The sequence below is a fragment of the Scyliorhinus torazame genome, unplaced genomic scaffold (genome assembly GCF_047496885.1).
Source record: "Scyliorhinus torazame isolate Kashiwa2021f unplaced genomic scaffold, sScyTor2.1 scaffold_141, whole genome shotgun sequence".
NCBI classification, from domain to species: domain Eukaryota; kingdom Metazoa; phylum Chordata; class Chondrichthyes; order Carcharhiniformes; family Scyliorhinidae; genus Scyliorhinus; species Scyliorhinus torazame.
The window spans coordinates 404,477-424,139 of record NW_027307868.1 but is presented as its reverse complement, the minus strand read 5'-3'; the positions used below and the strand labels follow the sequence as shown (position 1 = coordinate 424,139).

General features: G+C 61.5%; 1 long non-coding RNA gene across 4 annotated transcripts; it reads right to left on the bottom strand.

The window, feature by feature from the left end:
- Positions 1-1,810: 1,810 nt before the first annotated feature.
- On the bottom strand, positions 1,811-4,559 carry LOC140405593 (uncharacterized). 4 transcript variants are annotated; one of them, XR_011938685.1, is made up of 5 exons: positions 4,405-4,559; positions 4,153-4,287; positions 3,207-3,508; positions 2,912-3,091; positions 1,811-2,562 (listed from the first exon to the last, which is right to left on the bottom strand). It is a non-coding gene; the product is annotated as an uncharacterized lncRNA (long non-coding RNA). The 4 variants fall into 4 exon arrangements; XR_011938687.1 differs by having other exon boundaries at positions 4,194-4,287; XR_011938686.1 differs by lacking the exon at positions 3,207-3,508 and having other exon boundaries at positions 4,087-4,287; positions 4,405-4,557.
- Between the last annotated feature and the right edge of the window lie 15,104 nt (positions 4,560-19,663).

Sequence of the window (19,663 nt, the reverse complement as noted above, 5' to 3'; positions counted from 1 at the left end):
TTTCTGCCCAGGTTTGGCCCCGAGTCTCCGTCCCCGAGTCTCCGTCCCTTTCCCATGGGTGGGTCCCAACTCCCCTTTTCCAAATCCCCAGCGGGCCCTGCCCGTCGTTGAAGTCAAAATGTACAGGGAGTGCGTCCCATCTTATCGGGCCTAAAATTCAGGCTTCTGTCTGAATTCACCATTCACCTGCCTTTGGCAAACAAGCAGGCAGGAGGCATATGAAACAAAAGTGTGTGTGTGTGTGGGGCAGGCACTGCTTCCAATGCTGCCAGCAGGTATCTTCAAGCTCATTAAAGCCCCGCTTTCACTCTCCACTCGTGTTCTGTCATTATTGATGGTCCATCCATCCCTCCATCTCCCCGTGTCTCTCCCTCCCTCGTGACTGACACACATGCGTGCACACACACACATTGGCACGCACAAACTCACTCACACACACACACATATATATTAGCCATTTAAGACAATTTGATAGAATGCTACACATCCCGGTTTGACAATGACACCAAACTTGAGACAGCGCAGCTGGAAACATCAAATTGCAGGGAGGGGTATTCATGTTTTGGCAGGAGACTCAACTGTGGACGTCTCTCAGTGTCGGCCAATGTAAGGTGGTGTACTTTAGACTTTAAAAGAAGAGAAACCTGATCTTTACAGATGATGAGAAGGCATAAACGGTGCAAGTTTAAACGGCACACATATTTCACAGCTGGGGATTCACACAACACAGACAGCGACGCACCGTACATTTGCCAAGTGCCACCAATGTTGTCGAGTGCAGTACCAGGCCGACCTCAGTCTTACTGACAAACTGTTTGTCAGCCCACAGGACAACTAATCGGGCTCAAGCACAAGTTCAAATAGTTTGGCACCTGTTGTACCAGGGGCTGTTTGATGGGGGTCAGTGCAGAGGGGAGCTTGACTCTGTGTCTAACCCCGTGCTCGACCTGTCCTGGCAGCCTTTGATGGGGACAGTTTAGAGGGATGTGGAATCTCTACCTAACCCCCATGATGTACTTTTGCTAACAGTGTTTGATGGAGATTCTCAATCTTGAATTCAGAAATTCTGTTTGTCTCCCCATCTCTTGCTGGGAATCTGGTTCAACAAATCCACCATCAGCAGTCAGCCATTTGAACTGACTTCATGGTGGGACATTTCACGTGAGCACAACACTGAGGCGATTCGCACACTTGTCCCACTTAAGTGTCAAACAAAGACTGAAGGAAAGAGTCGGATTTAAACCGTCATATGTTGGGGGCAATGTGGATGGACCAATGGAGCTTGTACACCAGTCGCTCAAAGCGGGCGCAGCAAGCAGTGAAGAAGGTCAATGATAAGTTGGCCTTCATTGCCAGAGGGATTTCAATTCACAAGTGCAGATGCCTCACTGCAGTTCGACAAGGTGTCGGTGAGGCCACACCTGGAGTGCTGGGTGCAGTTGGAACCTCTCCCTGACATAGAAAGGATACAGTTGCCAGAGAGGGAGTGCAGCCAAGGGTCAGCCGGCTGACAGGCAGATTGCCCGACTGTCCTAGGGGCGAGAGAGATTGGTTCAGTAGGGACTGAATCAGCCCTGTTTCTCCAACCGAACCCTGAGTCTGCAAAGGGAAACACTTGGCCTGCCTCTGCTCATGTTTCATTCAGCAGACAGGCAGGCAGGCAGGCAGCAGATTCTGTCCTGTCCTTATTTCTGGCTTTGCTTTCACATTGCTGCTTTCCCTCTCCATTTCTGACATGTTGGGAATGGCCATTCGTCTGTCGCCTTAGGGAGGCTTTCCACAAGAATGAGTCAAAAAGCAGCAAGAAATCACCAGTTAAACACCACTTCATTTCTGCCTCCATTTGGAGAGAAGATTCCTGGCTGGGCCACAAAAACAAAGCTCACTGCAAAGTTTCACTTCAGATTGGACATCTTGTATTGTTCACACACACACACACAGGCTTTTCACTCCAATCCTCGGATTGGAATTTCTCATCAAACAGTTGGCATGCGATGAAAACGGTCAGTTTTTAATAACCCAGCGTCCTGACTGCCTCACGTCCTGGCACCCTCACCTGGCAAGTTTGAAACTTCAATTTCTGCTGACTTCCAGTCGTCGCAAAGTGCTGCTGCCAATTCAAGTCAAAGTGTACAACTCGGAATGGAAATGGCCTCCAATTCAGGCTCCTGCCCACTTGGCAGCATTCGCCATTTGGGCAGACAGGCAGGCAGATGAAGCAAAAGTGTGTGTGTGTGTGTGTGGGGGGGGGGGGCAGGCGCTGCTTCCAGTGCTGCCAGCAGGTATCTTCAAGCTCATTCCAGCCACGCTTTCACTCTCCACTCGTCTCCTGTCGTTACTGACGGTCCCTCCGTCTCCCGGGGTGGGGGTCGGGCAGCACTTCAGGCCGCCCGCCGGCTGTTTGCGTGCACCCGACCCCGACCCCCGCGCAGCTTGCGGTAGGCGGCCACCCCCAGCCAGCCGCAGGCGGCCACGGCCGCCCCCAGCGAGCCGCAGACGGCCGCCGCCACCACGGACCCCGCAGTCGACGCGGCGGGCGGTGGGCTCGATCCGCTCGATGACCTGAGGGGGGGGGGGGGGAGAGAGGTGACAGAGAAGAGGCACGTTAGCAGGTCAAAACAGGCAACGTCATCAGTGGCTCAATACACGTTCCAGGTGTCCAAAGAGGGTCAAACCTCAGCTCGCCTTCACACTCGCTCTGTATCTAACCCCGTGCTGTACCTGTCCCGGCAGTGTTTGATGGGGACAGTGCGGACGGAGCTTTACTCTGTATCTAACACCGTGCTGTACCTGTCCCGGCAGTGTTTGATGGGGACAGTGTCGAGGGAGCTTTACTCTGTATCTAACCCCGTGCTGTACCTGTCCCGGCAGTGTTTGATGGGGACAGTGCGGACGGAGCTTTACTCTGTACCTGATGCTGACGGTCGTACAGGTTTTGCCAGCAATCTTCAGTTGGACATTCCCCGCTCTGATCATCTTTTCCAGACGCTGTAGAAGTGACGGGACGGAATGTTGGGAACACCCGGCATATTCCCAGAGTTCGAGGCACAGTTCCAAGCTGCTGCACGTGTGTGGGTTCCGTATGTGGCACCTGAGGAGAGGGACAGACAGGCAGAATCTTTTACCGCTCAGCTCCTCCTGATGTGCCACCCAGTGCTCTCTGCCCTTGTCACGGTCCCGACCCTCCGCCCTGTCGCCTGGTTTACCTGTGAATCGCGGTCACGTTGGCCAGGCCGTCGGCCGCCCCTTCTGCCTCCCGTTCCTCCATCTCCGCGCACTCGGCGCTCTCCCGCACACGGATGCCCACCTGGATCCGGCCTCCAGGCTGGCCGCCCTGGCCGCCCCCTCCCGCAGGAGGAGGAGGAGGGGCGGCGGCGGAGGAGGAGGAGGAGGCCGGGCCCGTCCCGGGGGCTCTCGGCGTCCGGGCCTCGGGGAGCGGCGGCCGGCCGTCGTCACGGCGGCAGAGGCGCCCGCCCGGGCAAGCGAGGACGCCTCGGAATCCCGGCACCTGGAACCCAGAAAGAGGGGGTGGGGAAACGGGGGTGGGGGGGGGGTGAAGTAACCAGTTAAGTCGTGCATTAAGAGGCATCGCAATCAGTGGTCTGGCAAGAACCAGGAGCAGGAGTAGGCCACCTGGCCCCTCCATTCAAGGAGATCTTTTGTGGACTCGGCTCCACTTTCCAGCCCAAACACCACAACCCTTAATCCTCCCCAAAAAGACGATCCGCCTTGATCTGAAAAACATTTCACCCAGGAGTCCCACAGATTCACAACCCTTTGGGCGAGCGGGTTCCTCCTAAACTCGCTCAGTCCTAAACCTACTTCCCCTCGTTTTGAGGCTATGCCCCCCCCCCCCCCCCCAGCGGAAACAACCCCTGGTCCCCCAACTCCAAACCATCCATGTAAATCGTCAACGGGTGGCGGGGCCCAGCACGGATCCCCCCCCCCCCCCCCCGAGGGACGCCGCTGGCTGCTGATTGCCACGAGCAGAGAAACGCCCATCAATCCCCCACTCTTTGCTTTCTACTCGTCAACCAACCCTCCATCCGCGCTGCTCCTTTCCCCCTCGGTGCCGGGCGCCTTTACCTCAGGCCAAGTGCCGGGGATCGGCGCCGACGTGTCAAGGGTCGGCCCCCCCCACCCCGGGCCTACCTGAACGCTCTCGCCCGCCCTGCACGGCAGCCATGGCGAACCTTGAACTTGGACCTGAAACTCCTTCTCCGCCCCCGCCAAGCGATGGAGGTAGCAGCGTCCGCCCATTGGCTCCGAGGCGTCCGACGTCTGATTCTGAGGGAGGGAGGCGAGGTCAGCGCTTCAGTACCGTCACCCCCCCACCCCCACCCCCACACAGCGAGGCCCTTTTCCTGTCTCGGTGCCCCCCCCCCCCACCTTGCCCAGACTCACCGCCCTGGTCAGGTTGGCCAAGAAGCATCGGCTCCGCCGCCCGTAGATCTCCCCGCTCCGGCTGGCGCCGCCGGCCCTCCTCCCCTCCTCCTCCTCCTCCTCCTCCTCCTCCCTCCAACATTCGCTCTGCCGGACGGAAAGACGGGAATCAGAACCCCAGGCCAGGCAGACAGCTGGAGGTGACCCCCCCCACCACCCCCGGAGAAGGGTGGGCGAGTCAATTTGCAGGCGACACTCGAGTGTCGGTGGAGTGAATCTCGTGTTACAAGTCACACACAGGGAAGCTGCAGAGCTGGGCTGGCAGGTGGCAAATGGGAGTCTCAAGGGTGAGCTGATTCATTTTGGAAGGAATAACAGGAAGACAGAGTCACTGGGCTCATCAGCTAAGATTGCGGGCGGTGCGGGTGAGCAGAGAGATCTACCGGTGTCCTCCTCGGTGTACGTGGATCCCTGAAAGTCGGCACCCAGGTTGAGAGGGTCGTGGAGAAGGCGTGACGGCGTGTTGGCTCTTTTGTTGGCACAGGGATTGAGGTCACCAGGAGAGAGAGAGGGTCAGCACTTGCTGAGAGATCCCTCACACACACACTGACAATGTGAAGCCAGGAGAGAGAGAGTCAGCACTGGCTGAGAGATCCCTCACACACACACACTGACAATGTGAACCCAGGAGAGAGAGAGTCAGCACTTGCTGAGAGATCCCTCACCCTCACACACACACTGACAATGTGAACCCAGGAGAGGGACGAGTCAGCACTTGCTGAGAGATCCCTCACACACACCCACACTGACAATGTGAACCCAGCAGAGAGAGGGTCAGCACTTGCTGAGAGATCCCTCACACCCACACTGAGCGGTGGTGGCGCTGTGAGCGCGGGCAAGTCATAAACCAGTGGCAATTGGAAAGTTGGTTTATGACTTGTCACTCGCACTTGGCGGCTGCCCTGGGCTTGAATGAGTGTGGGCGGGCTTAATATCCGCCCCCCGGGCCGATTTGACAGGCAGGCCGCCTCTGGGAGCTTCCTGGATGGGCTCGGACAGCAACCCGCTGCCCATCGCTCCCGGACCCCGCGGCAAGGGGAGCAGACCGGTTCCGAGGGTGCACCTTTCCCGGGGAGCCGGTTCAGATTCACCCCCTTAACGAAGGTGCACCTTTCCCGGGGAGCAGGTTCAGATTCACTCCCTTAGGGAAGGCCGGGGGAGAGCGCTCTTTCCCGGGGAGCAGGTTCAGATTCACTCCCTTAGGGAAGGCCGGGGGAGAGCGCTCTTTCCCGGGGAGCCGGTTCAGATTCACTCCCTTGCACTCTGGCCGGGGGAGAGCGCTCTTTCCCGGGGAGCAGGTTCAGATTCACTCCCTTAGGGAAGGTGCACCTTTCCCGGGGAGGAAGTTCAGATTCACCCCCTTGCACTCTGGCCGGGGGAGAGCGCTCTTTCCCGGGGAGCAGGTTCAGATTCACTCCCTTAGGGAAGGTGCACCTTTCCCGGGGAGGAAGTTCAGATTCACCCCCTTGCACTCTGGCCGGGGGAGAGCGCTCTTTCCCGGGGAGCAGGTTCAGATTCACCCCCTTGCACTCTGGCCGGGGGAGAGCGCTCTTTCCCGGGGAGCAGGTTCAGATTCACCCCCTTGCACTCTGGCCGGGGGAGAGCGCTCTTTCCCGGGGAGCAGGTTCAGATTCACCCCCTTGCACTCTGGCCGGGGCAGCATCAATGTGGATGTTGCGGAATGAAAGTGTGCGAACTGGAAGTAGCAGCAAAAAGTGCCGCCTTGTGCAGGGTGAATGCAGCCTGGGTGCGGGGGCGGCGGTCAGACTGAAAGGCGGTGGGTGCCGCCGCCGCCGCCGCCGCCGCCGCTCTGTCCCGGGTTGGATTGCTGTGGGTGTGAGAGAGCCGGGGGCCGGCAGACAGACAGAGAGACAGGGGAGTGCAGGGAGACAGAGAGAGAGACAGGGACAGGGACAGGCTCCCTCTCTCTCCCTCTCTGTGCGGAGCCGCTTTGCAGGGTTTTTAAACGCAGCGTCTCTGCAGCTTTCGCCGCGGTTTCTCTTCTCGGAAAGTTTTGCCCGAACCCGCAGAGGAGAAAAGTTTCACTCCAAGTTGACAGGGGACGGGAGGTGTCTGGGTGGTGGGCGGGGTCTCTGGAGAGGGGGGGGCGTGGTCTAGAGAATGGGCGTGTCCTGCGGATAGGGGCGGGATCTCGGGTGTGGGGGCGGGGTCTCTTGAGAGGGGCGTGGCCTCAGCAGAGGGGGCGGGGTCTCTTGAGAAGGGGCGGGGTCGCTCTAGGGGCGTGTCCAATTCTCTTTAGGGGCGTGGCTTAAGGCTAGTGGGCGTGGTCTAGGAGGAATGGGCGTGGTCGCCTGAGCGTGGGCGTGGCTTAGGGATAAGGGCGTGGTCTCCAAATAGGGGGCGGGGTCTCTTGAGAAGGGGCGTGGTCTCTTGAGAGGGTTGGGGCTTAGTGTTAGGGGCGTGGTCTCCTGAGAGTGGGCGTGGCTTAAGGCTAGTGGGCGTGGTCTAGGAGGAATGGGCGTGGTCGCCTGAGAGTGGGCGTGGCTTTGGTGTGGAGGCGTGGTCTCTTGAGGGTGGGCGGGGCTTGGGGATAAGGGCGGGGTCGCTTCGGGGGGCGGGGTCTCTTGAGAAGGGGCGTGGTCTCATGAGAGTGGGCGTGGCTTAGGTGTGGGGGCGTGGTCTCTTGAGGGTGGGCGGGGCTTAGGGATAAGGGCGTGGTCTCCAATCAGGGGGCGGTGTCGTTTCGGGGGGCGGGGTCTCTTGAGAAGGGGCGGGGTCTCATGAGAGTGGGCGTGGCCTAGGAGGAATGGGCGTGGTCTCCTGAGAGTGGGCGTGGTCTTGGGGGAGTGGGTGTGGTCTCCAAAGAGGGGCGGGGTCTCTTTAGGGGCGTGGTCTCTTGCGAGTGGGCGGGGCTTATGGGTAGAGGCGTGGTCTCCAGAGAAGGGGCGGGGTCTCTTTAGGGGCGTGGTCTCGTGAGTGGGCGGGGTTTAGAGGCTGGAGCGTGGTCTCGGAGGAGTGGGCGGGTCCTCTTTAGGGGCGTGGTTTCGAGAGAGTGGGCGGGGCTTAGGATGAATGGGCGTGGTCTCCAAAGAGGGGGCGGGGCTCAGTGGCAGGGGCGTGGTCTCTTGAGAGGGGAGTGGTCTCGGAGTGGGCGGGGTCTCTTCAGGGGAGTGGTCTCTTGAGTGGGCGGGGTTTAGGGTTAGGGGCGTGGTCTCCAAAAGGGGGGCGGGGTCTCTTGAGAAGGGGCGTGGTCTCATGAGAGTGGGCGTGGCTTAGGTGTGGGGGCGTGGTCTCTTGAGGGTGGGCGGGGCTTAGGGATAAGGGCGTGGTCTCGGAGAAGGGGCGGGGTCTCTGGAAAGGGGTGGGGCTTAGTGGTAGGGGCGTGGTCTCCAAAGAGTGGGCGTGGCTTAAGGCTAGTGGGCGTGGTCGCCTGAGTGGGCGTGGCTTAGGCGTGGGGGCGTGGTCTCTTGAGGGTGGGCGGGGCTTAGGGATAAGGGCGTGGTCTCCAATCGGGGCGGGGTCGTTTCGGGGGGCGGGGTCTCTTGAGAAGGGGCGTGGTCTCGTGAGAGTGGGCGTGGCTTAGGGGCAGGGGCGTGGTCTCGGAGGAGGGGGCGGGGTCTCTTTAGGGGCGTGGTCTCCAGGGAGTGGGCGGGGCTTAGGACTAATGGGCGTGGTCTCTTGAGTGGGAGGAGTTTAGGGGCAGTGGCGAGGTCTAGGAGAGGGGCGTGGTCTCAGATAAGGGGCGGGGTCTCTTGGGAGGGGCGTGGTCTCGGAGAGGGGGCGGGGTCTCTTTAGGGGCGTGGTCTCCAGGGAATGGGCGGGGCTTAGGACTAATGGGCGTGGTCTCTTGAGTGGGAGGAGTTTAGGGGCAGTGGCGAGGTCTAGGAGAGGGGCGTGGTCTCAGATAAGGGGCGGGGTCTCTTGGGAGGGGCGTGGTCTCGGAGAGGGGGCGGGGTCTCTTTAGGGGCGTGCTCTCCAGGGAATGGGCGGGGCTTAGAACTAGTGGGCGGGGTCTCCAGAGTGGGCGGGGTCTCCAGAGTGGGCGTGGTCTCCGGAGTGGGCGTGGTCTCTTGAGGGGCGGGGTCTCTTGCTAGGGGCGTGTACTCGTTTGAGGGCGTGGTCTCCGAGGAGTGGGCGGGGTCTCTTTAGGGGCGTGGTCTCTTGAGTGGGCGGGGCTTAGGACTAATGGGCGTGGTCTCAGAGGAGTGGGCGGGGTCTCCAGAGTGGGCGTGGTCTCTTGCTAGGGGCGTGGTCTCTGAGAAGGGGTGTGGTCTCCGGAGTGGGCGGGGCTTAGGACTAATGGGCGTGGTCTCCAAGGAGTGGGCGTGGCTTAGGTGTGGGGGCGTGGTCTCTTGAGGGTGGGCGGGGCTTAGGGATAAGGGCGTGGTCTCAAATCAGGGGGCGTGGTCTCTTGAGAGTGGGCGTGGCTTAAGGCTAGTGGGCGTGGTCTCTTGAGGGGCGGGGTCTCTTGCTAGGGGCGTGGTCTCTTGAGGGTGGGCGGGGCTTAGGGATAAGGGCGTGGCCTCAAATCAGGGGGCGTGGTCTCTTGAGAGTGGGCGTGGCTTAAGGCTAGTGGGCGTGGTCTCTTGCTAGGGGCGTGGTCTTTTGAGTGGGCGTGGCTTGGGGTGGGGGCGGGGTCTCTTGAGAGGGGCGTGGCCTCAGCAGAGGGGGCGGGTCTCTTGAAAAGGGGCGTGGCCAGGTCTCTTTAGGGGCGTGGTCTCCAGAGTGGGCGTGGCTTAGTGGTAGGGGCGTGGTCTCGTAGGAGGGGGCGGGGTCTCTTTAGGGGGCGGGGTTTAGGGACAGGGGTGTGGTCTTGGAGGAGGGGGCGTGGTCTCTGAGTGGGCGGGGCTTCTCGACAGATAGGGGCGTGGTCTCTGGAAGTGGGCGTGGTTCTTGAAATGGGCGTGGTCTCTCCAGGGGGCGGGGTCTCCAAAGAGTGGGCGGGGCTTAGGCGCATGGGCGTGGTCTAAGAGAGTGGGCGGGGCCTCTTTAGGGGCGTGGTCTCGAGAGCGTGGTCGGGGCCTCTTCGGGGGCGTGGTCTCCAGCGTGGGCGTGGCTTAGGGGTAGGGGCGTGGTCTCGTGTGTGGGCGGGGCTTAAGCGTAGGGGCTTGGTCTCTTGGGAGGGGCGGGGCTTCGGGACAGATAGAGGCGTGGTCTTTTGAAGTGGGCGTGGTCTCCTGAAATGGGCGTGGCCTCGGAGGCGTGGGCGGGGTCTCTTTGGGGGCGTGGTCTCCATGGAGTGGGCGGGGCTTAGGACTAATGGGCGGGTTCTCCTGAGAGGGGCGGGGTCTCCAAGGAGTGGGCGTGGTCTCTTGAGTGGGCGGGGCTTAGGACTAATGGGCGTGGTCTCAGAGGAGTGGGCGGGGTCTCCTGAGAGGGGCGTGGTCTCCAAGGAGTGGGCGTGGTCTCTTGAGTGGGAGGAGTTGAGGGGCAGGGGCGTGGTCTAGGACAAGGGGCGGGGTCTCTGAAAAGGGGTGGGGCTTTGTGTTGGGGCGTGGTCTCCTGATAGTGGGCGTGGCTTAAGGCTAGTGGGCGTGGTCTAGGAGGAATGGGCGTGGCTTAGGTGTGGGGCGTGGTCTCTTGAGGGTGGGCGGGGCTTGGGAATAAGGGCGTGGTCTCCAATCTGGGGGCGGGGTCGCTTCGGGGGGCGGGGTCTCTTGAGAAGGGGCGTGGTCTCTTGAGAGGGCGTGGCTTAAGTCTAGTGGGCGTGGTCACTTGCTAGGGGCGTGGACTCGGTGGAGGGGCGGGGTCTCTGGAAAGGGGCGGGGCTTAGTGGTAGGGGCGTGGTCTCCCGAGAGTGGGCGTGGCTTAAGGCTAGTGGGCGTGGTCTAGGAGGAATGGGCGTGGTCTCCTGAGAGTGGGCGTGGCTTAAGGCTAATGGGCGGGGTCTCTTTGGGGGCGTTGTCTCCAGGGAGTGGGCGGGGCGTAGGACTAATGGGCGTGGTCTCGGAGGAGTGGGCGGGTCTCCAGAGTGGGCGTGGTCTCGGGGGAGTGGGCGGGGTCTATTGAAATGGGCGTGGTCTCCAGGGGGCGGGGTCTCCAAAGAGGGGGCGTGGCCTTTTAGGGGCGTGGTCTCCAGAGAGTGGGCGTGGCTTAGGGGTAGGGGCGTGGTCTCCAAACGGGGCGGGGTCTCTTGAAAAGGGGCGTGGTCTCTTGAGAGGGCGTGGCTTAAGTCTAGTGGGCGTGGTCACTTGCTAGGGGCGTGGACTCGGTGGAGGGGCGGTGTCCCTGGAAAGGGGCGGGGCTTTGTGTTAGGGGCGTGGTCTCCGGAGAGTGGGCGTGGCTTAAGGCTAGTGGGCGTGGTCTAGGAGGAATGGGCGTGGTCGCCTGAGAGTGGGCGTGGCTTAGGCGTGGGGGCGTGGTCTCTTGAGGATGGGCGGGGCTTAGGGATAAGGGCGTGGTCTCCAATCAGGGGGCGGGGTCGCTTCGGGGGGCGTGGTCTCTTGAGAGGGGCGTGGTCTCGGGGGAGTGGGCGGGGTCTCTTTAGGGGAGTGGTCTCAAGAGTGGGCGTGGTTTAGGGGCAGGGGCGTGGTCTAGGAGGAGTGGGCAGGGTCTCTGGAAAGGGGTGGGGCTTTGTTAGGGGCGTGGTCTCCTGAGAGTGGGCGTGGCTTAAGGCTAGTGGGCGTGGTCTAGGAGGAATGGGCGTGGTCGCCTGAGAGTGGGCGTGGCTTAGGTGTGGGGGCGTGGTCTCTGGAGGGTGGGCGGGGCTTAGGGATAAGGGCGTGGTCTCCAATCAGGGGGCGGGGTCGTTTCGGGGGGCGGGGTCTCTTGAGAAGGGGCGGGGTCTCATGAGAGTGGGCGTGGCCTAGGAGGAATGGGCGTGGTCTCCTGAGAGTGGGCGTGGTCTTGGGGGAGTGGGTGTGGTCTCCAAAGAGGGGCGGGGTCTCTTTAGGGGCGTGGTCTCTTGCGAGTGGGCGGGGCTTATGGGTAGAGGCGTGGTCTCCAGAGAAGGGGCGGGGTCTCTTTAGGGGCGTGGTCTCGTGAGTGGGCGGGGTTTAGGGGCAGGAGCGTGGTCTCGGAGGAGTGGGCGGGTCCTCTTTAGGGGCGTGGTTTCGAGAGAGTGGGCGGGGCTTAGGATGAATGGGCGTGGTCTCCAAAGAGGGGGGCGGGGCTCAGTGGCAGGGGCATGGTCTCTTGAGAGGGGAGTGGTCTCGGAGTGGGCGGGGTCTCTTTAGGGGAGTGGTCTCTTGAGTGGGCGGGGTTTAGGGTTAGGGGCGTGGTCTCCAAACGGGGGGCGGGGTCTCTTGAGAAGGGGCGTGGTCTCGGAGGTGTGGGCGGAGTCTCGGAGTAGTGGGCGGGGTCTCTTGAGAAGGGGCGTGGTCTCTGGAGTGGGAAGGGTTTAGGGGCAGGGGCGTGGTCTCGGAGGAGTGGGCGTGTCCTCTTTAGGGGCGTGGTCTCCCGGGAGTGGGCGGGGCTTAGGACTAATGGGCGTGGCCTCTTGAGTGGGAGGAGTTTAGGGGCAGGGGCGTGGTCTAGGGGAAGGGGCGGGGTCTCTGGAAAGGGGTGGGGCTTTGTGGTAGGGGCGGGGTCTCCTGAGAGTGGGCGTGGCTTAAGGCTAGTGGGCGTGGTCTAGGAGGAATGGGCGTGGTCTCCTGAGAGTGGGCGTGGCTTAGGGGCAGGGGCGTGGTCTCGGAGGAGGGGGCGGGGTTTCTTTAGGGGCGTGGTCTCCAGGGAGTGGGCGGGGCTTAGGACTAATGGGCGGGGTCTCCAGAGTGGGCGGGGTCTCTTGCTAGGGGCGTGGCTTGGGGGTAAGGGCGTGGTCTCGGAGGAGTGGGCGGGGTCTCTTTGGGGGCGTGGTCTCGTGAGTGGGCGGGGTTTAGGGGCATGGTCTAGGAGAGTGGGCGGGGCCTGGTCTCAAAGGGGCGTGGTCTCCAGAGAGTGGGCGGGGCTTAGGGCGTGGTTTCGGAGGCGGGGGCGTGGTCTCTTTAGGGGCGTGGTCTCTTGATAGGGGCGTGGTCTCGGAGGAGTGGGCGTGGCCACTACTTGAAAGGGGCGTGGTCTCGGAGGAGTGGGCGTGGTCTCCTGAGAGTGGGCGTGTCTTAAGTCTAGTGGGCGGGGTCTCTTGAGGGGCGTGGTCTCCAGGGAGTGGGCGGGGCTTTGGACTAATGGGCGGGGTCTCCAGAGTGGGCGTGGTCTCTTGCTAGGGGCGTGGACTCATTAGGGGGCGTGGTCTCTGAGGAGGGGGCGTGGTCTCTGGAGTGGGCGGGGTCTCTAGAAAGGGGGCGGGTCCCAGAAGAGGGGCGGGGTCTATTTGGGGGCGTGGTCTCCAGAGATGGCGTGGCAGAGAGAGGCGTGGTCTCTTGAAGTGGGCGTGGTCTATTGAAATGGGCGTGGTCTCTCCAGGGGGCGGGGTCTCCAAAGAGTGGGCGGGGTCTAGTGGCAGGGGCGTGGTCTCGTGAGGGTGGGCGGGGCTTATGGGTAGAGGCGTGGTCTCCAGAGAAGGGGCGGGGTCTCTTGAGTGGGCGTGGCTTGGGGATAGGGCGTGGTCTCTGAGGGGGTGGAGTCTCTTTAGGAGCGTGGTCTCCAGAGTGGGCGTGGCTTAGGGGTAGGGGCGTGGTCTCTCGTGTGTGGGCGGGGCTTAAGCGCAAGGGCGTGGTCTCTCGGGAGGGGCGGGGCTTCGGGACAGATAGAGGCGTGGTCTTTTGAAGTGGGCGTGGTCTCCTGAAATGGGCGTGGTCTCGGAGGAGTGGGCGGGGTCTCTTTGGGGGCGGGGTCTCCAGGGAGTGGGCGGGGCGTAGGACTAATGGGCGTGGTCTCGGAGGAGTGGGCGGGGTCTCCAGAGTGGGTGGGGTCTCTTGCTAGGGGCGGGGTCTAAGAATGGGGGCGTGGTCTCTGAGAAGGGGTGTGGTCTCTGGAGTGGGCGGGGCTTAGGACTAATGGGCGTGGTCTCTTGAGTGGGAGGAGTTTAGGGGCAGGGGCGGGGTCTCCTGAGAGTGGGCGTGGCTTAAGGCTAGTGGGCGTGGTCTAGGAGGAATGGGCGTGGTCGCCTGAGAGTGGGCGTGGCTTAGGTGTGGGGGCGAGGGCTCTTGAGGGGCGGGGTCTCGGAGGAGGGGGCGGGGTCTCTTTAGGGGCGTGGTCTCGTGAGTGGGCGGGGTTTAGCGGTAGGGGCGTGGTCTCTTTAGGGGCGTGGTCTCCAGAGTGGGCGTGGCTTGGTCGTAGGAGCGTGGTCTCGTTGAAGGGGCGTGGTCTCTAGAGAGTGGGCGGGGTCTCTTTAGGGGCGTGGTCTCTAGAGAGTGGGCGGGGTCTCTTTAGGGGCGTGGTCTCCAGAGTGGGCGTGGCTTAGGGACAGGGGCGTGGTCTCCAGGGAGTGGGCGGGTCTTAGGACTAATGGGCGGGGTCTCCAGAGTGGGCGGGGTCTCTTGCTAGGGGCGTGGCTCGGGGGTAGGGGCGTGGTCTCGGAGGAGTGGGCGGGGTCTCTTTGGGGGCGTGGTCTCGTTAGGGGCGTGGTCTCGTGAGTGGGCGGGGCTAGGAGTGTGGGCGGGGCCTGGTTTCAAAGGGGCGTGGTCTCCAGAGAGTGGGCGTGGTCTTGGGGGTGTGGATGTCGTCTCCAAAGAGGGGGCGGGGTCTCTTTAGGGGCGTAGTCTCCTGAGAGTGGGCGTGGCTTAGGTGTGGGGCGTGGTCTCTTGAGGGTGGGCGGGGCTTAGGGATAAGGGCGTGGTCTCCAATCAGGGGGCGGGGTCGCTTCGGGGGGCGGGGTCTCTTGAGAAGGGGCGTGGTCTCGTGAGAGTGGGCGTGGCCTAGGAGGAATGGGCGTGGTCTCCTGAGAGTGGGCGTGGCTTAGGGGCAGGGCGTGGTCTCGAAGGGGGCGGGGTCACTTTAGGGGCGTGGTCTCCAGGGAGTGGGCGGGGCTTAGGACTAATGGGCGGGGTCTCCAGAGTGGGCGGGGTCTCTTGCTAGGGGCGTGGCTTGGGGGCAGGGGCGTGGTCTCGGAGGAGTGGGCGGGGTCTCTTTGGGGGCGTGGTCTAGGAGAGTGGGCGGGGCTTAGGGCGTGGTTCCGGAGGAGGGGCGTGGTCTCTTGAGAGGGGGCGTGGTCTCGCTAAGGGGCGAGGTCTTGGTAGGGGCGTGGTCTCCAAAGAGGGGGCGGGGTCTCTTTAGGGGCGTGGTCTCCAGAGTGGGCGTGGATTAAGGCTAGTGGGCGGGGTCTCGGAGGAGGGGGCGTGGTCTCTAGTGAGTGGGCGGGGCTTCGCGACAGATAGAGGCGTGGTCTCTTGAAGTGGGCGTGGTCTATTGAAATGGGCGTGGTCTCGGAGTGGACGGGATCTCTTTGGGGGCGTGGTCTCCAGAGTGGGCGTGGCTTAGGGACGGGGCGTGGTCTCTTGAGAGGGGGCGTGGTCTCGCTAAGGGGCGGGGTCTTGGTAGGGGCGTCGTCTCCAAAGAGGGGGCGGGGTCTCCAGGGAGTGGGCGGGGCTTAGGACTAATGGGCGGGGTCTCCTGAGGGGCGTGGTCTCCAAGGAGTGGGCGTGGTCTCTTGAGTGGGCGGGGTTTAGGGGCAGGGGAGTGGTCTCGGAGAAGGGGCGGGGTCTCTGAAAAGGGGTGGGGCTTTGTGTTAGGGGCGTGGTCTCCTGAGAGTGGGCGTGGCTTAAGGCTAGTGGGCGTGGTCTAGGAGGAATGGGCGTGGTCGCCTGAGAGTGGGCGTGGCTTAGGTGTGGGGGTGTGGTCTCTGGAGGGTGGGCGGGGCTTAGGGATAAGGGCGTGGTCTCCAAACAGGGGGCGTGGTCCCTTGAGAAGGGGCGTGGTCTCGGATTTGGGGGCGGGGTCTCTTGCTAGGGGCGTGGCTTGGGGATAGGGCGTGGTCTCTGAGGGGGCGGAGTCTATTTAGGGGCGTGGTCTCCTGAGTGGGCGTGGCTTAGGACTAATGGGCGTGGTCTCAGAGGAGTGGGCGGGGTCTCCAGAGTGGGCGTGGTCTCTTGCTAGGGGTGTGGTATCTGAGAAGGGGCGTGGTCTCCGGAGTGGGCGGGGCTTAGGACTAATGGGCGTGGTCTCCAAGGAGTGGGCGTGGCCTCTTGAGTGGGCGGGGTTTAGGGGCAGGGGAGTGGTCTCGAGTGGGAGGAGTTTAGAGGCAGGGGCGTGGTCTAGGAGAAGGGGCGGGGTCTCTGGAAAGGGGCGGGGCTTAGTGGTAGGGGCGTGGTCTCCGGAGTGGGCGTGGCTTAAGGCTAGTGGGCGTGGTCTAGGAGGAATGGGCGTGGTCGCCTGGAGTGGGCGTGGCTTAGGTGTGGGGGCGTGGTCTCTTGAGGGTGGGCGGGGCTTAGGGATAAGGGCGTGGTCTCCAATCAGGGGACGGGGTCGCTTCGGGGGGCGGGGTCTCTTGAGAAGGGGCGTGGTGTCGTGAGAGTGGGCGTGGCCTAGGAGGAATGGGCGTGGTCTCCTGAGAGTGGGCGTGGCTTAGGGGCAGGGGCGTGGTCTCCGAGGGGCCGGGGTCTCTTTAGGGGCGTGGTCTCCAGGGAGTGGGCGGGGCTTAGGACTAATGGGCGGGGTCTCTTGCTAGGGGCGTTGTCTCTGATGAGGGACGGGGTCTCGGAGAGGGGGCGGGGTCTCTTTGGGGGCGTGGTCTCCAGAGTGGGCGGGGCTTAAGGCTAGGGGCGTGGTCTCAGAGGAGGGGGCGTGGTCTGAGGGGTGGGGCCTCGTCAGGGGCGTGGTCTCCTGAGAGTGGGCGTGGCTTAACGCTAGTGGGCGTGGTCTGAGAGGAGTGGGTGTGGTCTCTTGAGAGGGGCGTGGTCGCTTGAGTGGGCGTGGCTTAGGCGTGGGGGCGTGGTCTCTTGAGGGTGGGCGGGGCTTAGGGATAAGGGTGTGGTCTCCAATCGGGGCGGGGTCGTTTCGGGGGGCGGGGTCTCTTGGGAGGGGCGGGGTCTCAGAGAGGGGGCGGGGTCTCTTTAGGGGCGTGGTCTCCAGGGAGTGGGCGGGGCTTAGGACTAGTGGGCGGGGTCTCCAGAGTGGGCGGTGTCTCCGGAGTGGGCGTGGCTTAAGTCAAGTGGGCGGGGTCTCTTGAGGGACGGGGTCTCTTGCTAGGGGCGTGGACTCGTTTGGGGGCGTGGTCTCTGAGGAGTGGGCGGGGTCTCTTTAGGGGCGTGGTCTCTTGAGTGGGAGGGGCTTAGGACTAATGGGCGTGGTCTCAGAGGAGTGGGCGGGGTCTCCAGAGTGGGCGTGGTCTCTTGCTAGGGGTGTGGTCTCTGAGAAGGGGTGTGGTCTCCGGAGTGGGCGGGGCTTAGGGACAGGGGCGTGGTCTAGGTGAGGTGGGCGTGGTCTCAGAGTAGTGGGCGTGGTCTCCTGAGTGGGCGTGGTTTAGGGGCAGGGGCGTGGACTAGGAGGAGTGGGCGTGGTCTCCTGAGCGTGGGCGTGGCTTAGGGATAAGGGCGTGGTCTCCAATCAGGGGGCGGGGTCGCTTCGGGGGGCGGGGTCTCTTGAGAAGGGGCGTGGTCTAGTGAGAGTGGGCGTGGCCTAGGAGGAATGGGCGTGGTCTCCTGAGAGTGGGCGTGGCTTAGGGGCAGGGGCGTGGTCTCGGAGGAGGGGGCGGGGTCTCCGGAGAAGGGGCGTGGTCTCGGTTGTGGGGGCGTAGCTAGGAGAGGGGGCGGGGTCTATAGAGAGGGGCGGGGCTTAGGACTAGTGGGCGGGGTCTCCAGAGTGGGCGGGGTCTCCAGAGTGGGCGTGGTCTCTTGCTAGGGGCGTGGTCTCTGAGAAGGGGTGTGGTCTCCGGAGTGGGCGGGGCTTAGGACTAATGGGCGTGGTCTCCAAGGAGTGGGCGTGGCTTAGGGGTAGGGGCGTGGTCTCAGAGGAGTGGGCGGGGTCTCTCCAGGGGGCAGGGTCTCAGCAGAGGGGCGGGGTCTCTGGGCCCAACTACAACAACAACTGGGGTGACTACAACAACAACTGGATCCAACTACAACAACAACTGGATCAACAACATAGGGAGGAGTGGGATTTCAACACCCGCGCTCCCCTGCACTCCCTCCCTCCCTCCCTGTCTCTTTTACCTCCTTCAGTCCCCTACAATTCTCATCCTCCTGTTCAAATCCCTCCCTATCTCTGTAACCTCCTACAACCCTCCCAGATCTCTGCTCACCTCCGATTCCAGCCTCTCCAGCATCCCCCCCCCAATTGCTTGGCACGGTTCTCTAACCTCTGGAATCCCCCCTTCTAAATGTCATCACCTCTATTTCTTTCTGTCTGTCTCCCCCGTGTGTCTCTCTTCCCCACCCTGGATCTCTCTCTCTCTCTCCGTGTCTCGCTCTCTCTCTCCCCCCCACCTGTGTGTCCCTCTCTCCCTCCCCCACCCGTGTGTCCCTCTCTCCCTCCCCCCACCCGTGTGTCTGTCTCTCTCTCTCCCCCCCCCCCCATGTGTGTCTGTCTCTCTCCCCCATGTGTGTCTGTCTCTCTCCCCGTCTCTCTCACTCTTTCCCCCCTCCACAACAATCGATCCGTTTGAATGGGACCCATTTTCTGCCCAGGTTTGGCCCCGAGTCTCCGTCCCCGAGTCTCCGTCCCTTTCCCATGGGTGGGTCCCAACTCCCCTTTTCCAAATCCCCAGCGGGCCCTGCCCGTCGTTGAAGTCAAAATGTACAGGGAGTGCGTCCCATCTTATCGGGCCTAAAATTCAGGCTTCTGTCTGAATTCACCATTCACCTGCCTTTGGCAAACAAGCAGGCAGGAGGCATATGAAACAAAAGTGTGTGTGTGTGTGGGGCAGGCACTGCTTCCAATGCTGCCAGCAGGTATCTTCAAGCTCATTAAAGCCACGCTTTCACTCTCCAATCGCCTTCTGTCATTATTGATGGTCCATCCATCCCTCCATCTCCCCGTGTCTCTCGCTCCCTCGTGACTGACACATAGACGGCTCCAGATACGTGCACACACACACATTGGCACGCACAAACTCACTCACACACACACACACATATATATTAGCCATTTAAGACAATTTGATAGAATGCTACACATCCCGGTTTGACAATGACACCAAACTTTAGACAGCGGAGCTGGAAACATCAAATTGCAGGGAGGGGGATTCATGTTTTGGCAGGAGACTCAACTGTGGACGTCTCTCAGTGTCGGCCAATGTAAGGTGGTGTACTTTAGACTTTAAAAGAAGAGAAACCTGATCTTTACAGATGATGAGAAGGCATAAACGGTGCAAGTTTAAACGGCACACATATTTCACAGCTGGGGATTCACACAACACAGACAGCGACCGTACATTTGCCAAGTGCCACCAATGTTGTCGAGTGCAGTACCAGGCCGACCTCAGTCTTACTGACAAACTGTTTGTCAGCCCACAGGACAACATTTCCGTCTAATCGGGCTCAAGCACAAGTTCAAATAGTTTGGCACCTGTTGTACCAGGGGGTGTTTGATGGGGGTCAGTGCAGAGGGGAGCTTGACTCTGTGTCTAACCCCGTGCTCGACCTGTCCTGGCAGCCTTTGATGGGGACAGTTTAGAGGGATGTGGAATCTCTACCTAACCCCCATGATGTACTTTTGCTAACAGTGTTTGATGGAGATTCTCAATCTTGAATTCAGAAATTCTGTTTGTCTCCCCATCTCTGTCTGGGAATCTGGTTCAACAAATCCACCGTCAGCAGTCAGCCATTTGAACTGACTTCATGGTGGGACATTTCACGTGAGCACAACACTGAGGCGATTCGCACACTTGTCCTACTTAAGTGTCAAACAAAGACTGAAGGAAAGAGTCGGATTTAAACCGTCATATGTTGGGGGCAATGTGGATGGACAAATGGAGCTTGTACACCAGTCGCTCAAAGCGGGCGCAGCAAGCAGTGAAGAAGGTCAATGATAAGTTGGCCTTCATTATTGCCAGAGGGATTTAAATTCACAAGTGCAGATGCCTCACTGCAGTTCGACAAGGTGTCGGTGAGGCCACACCTGGAGTGCTGGGTGCAGTTGGAACCTCTCCCTGACATAGAAAGGATACAGTTGCCAGAGAGGGAGTGCAGCCAAGGGTCAGCCGGCTGACAGGCAGATTGCCCGACTGTCCTAGGGGCGAGAGAGATTGGTTCAGTAGGGACTGAATCAGCCCTGTTTCTCCAACCGAACCCTGAGTCTGCAAAGGGAAACACTTGGCCTGCCTCTGCTCATGTTTCATTCAGCAAGCAGGCAGGCAAGCAGCAGATTCTGTCCTGTCCTTATTTCTGGCTTTGCTTTCACATTGCTGCTTTCCCTCTCCATTTCTGACATGTTGGGAATGGCCATTCGTCTGTCGCCTGAGGGAGGCTTTCCATAAGAATGAGTCAAAAAGCAGCAAGAAATC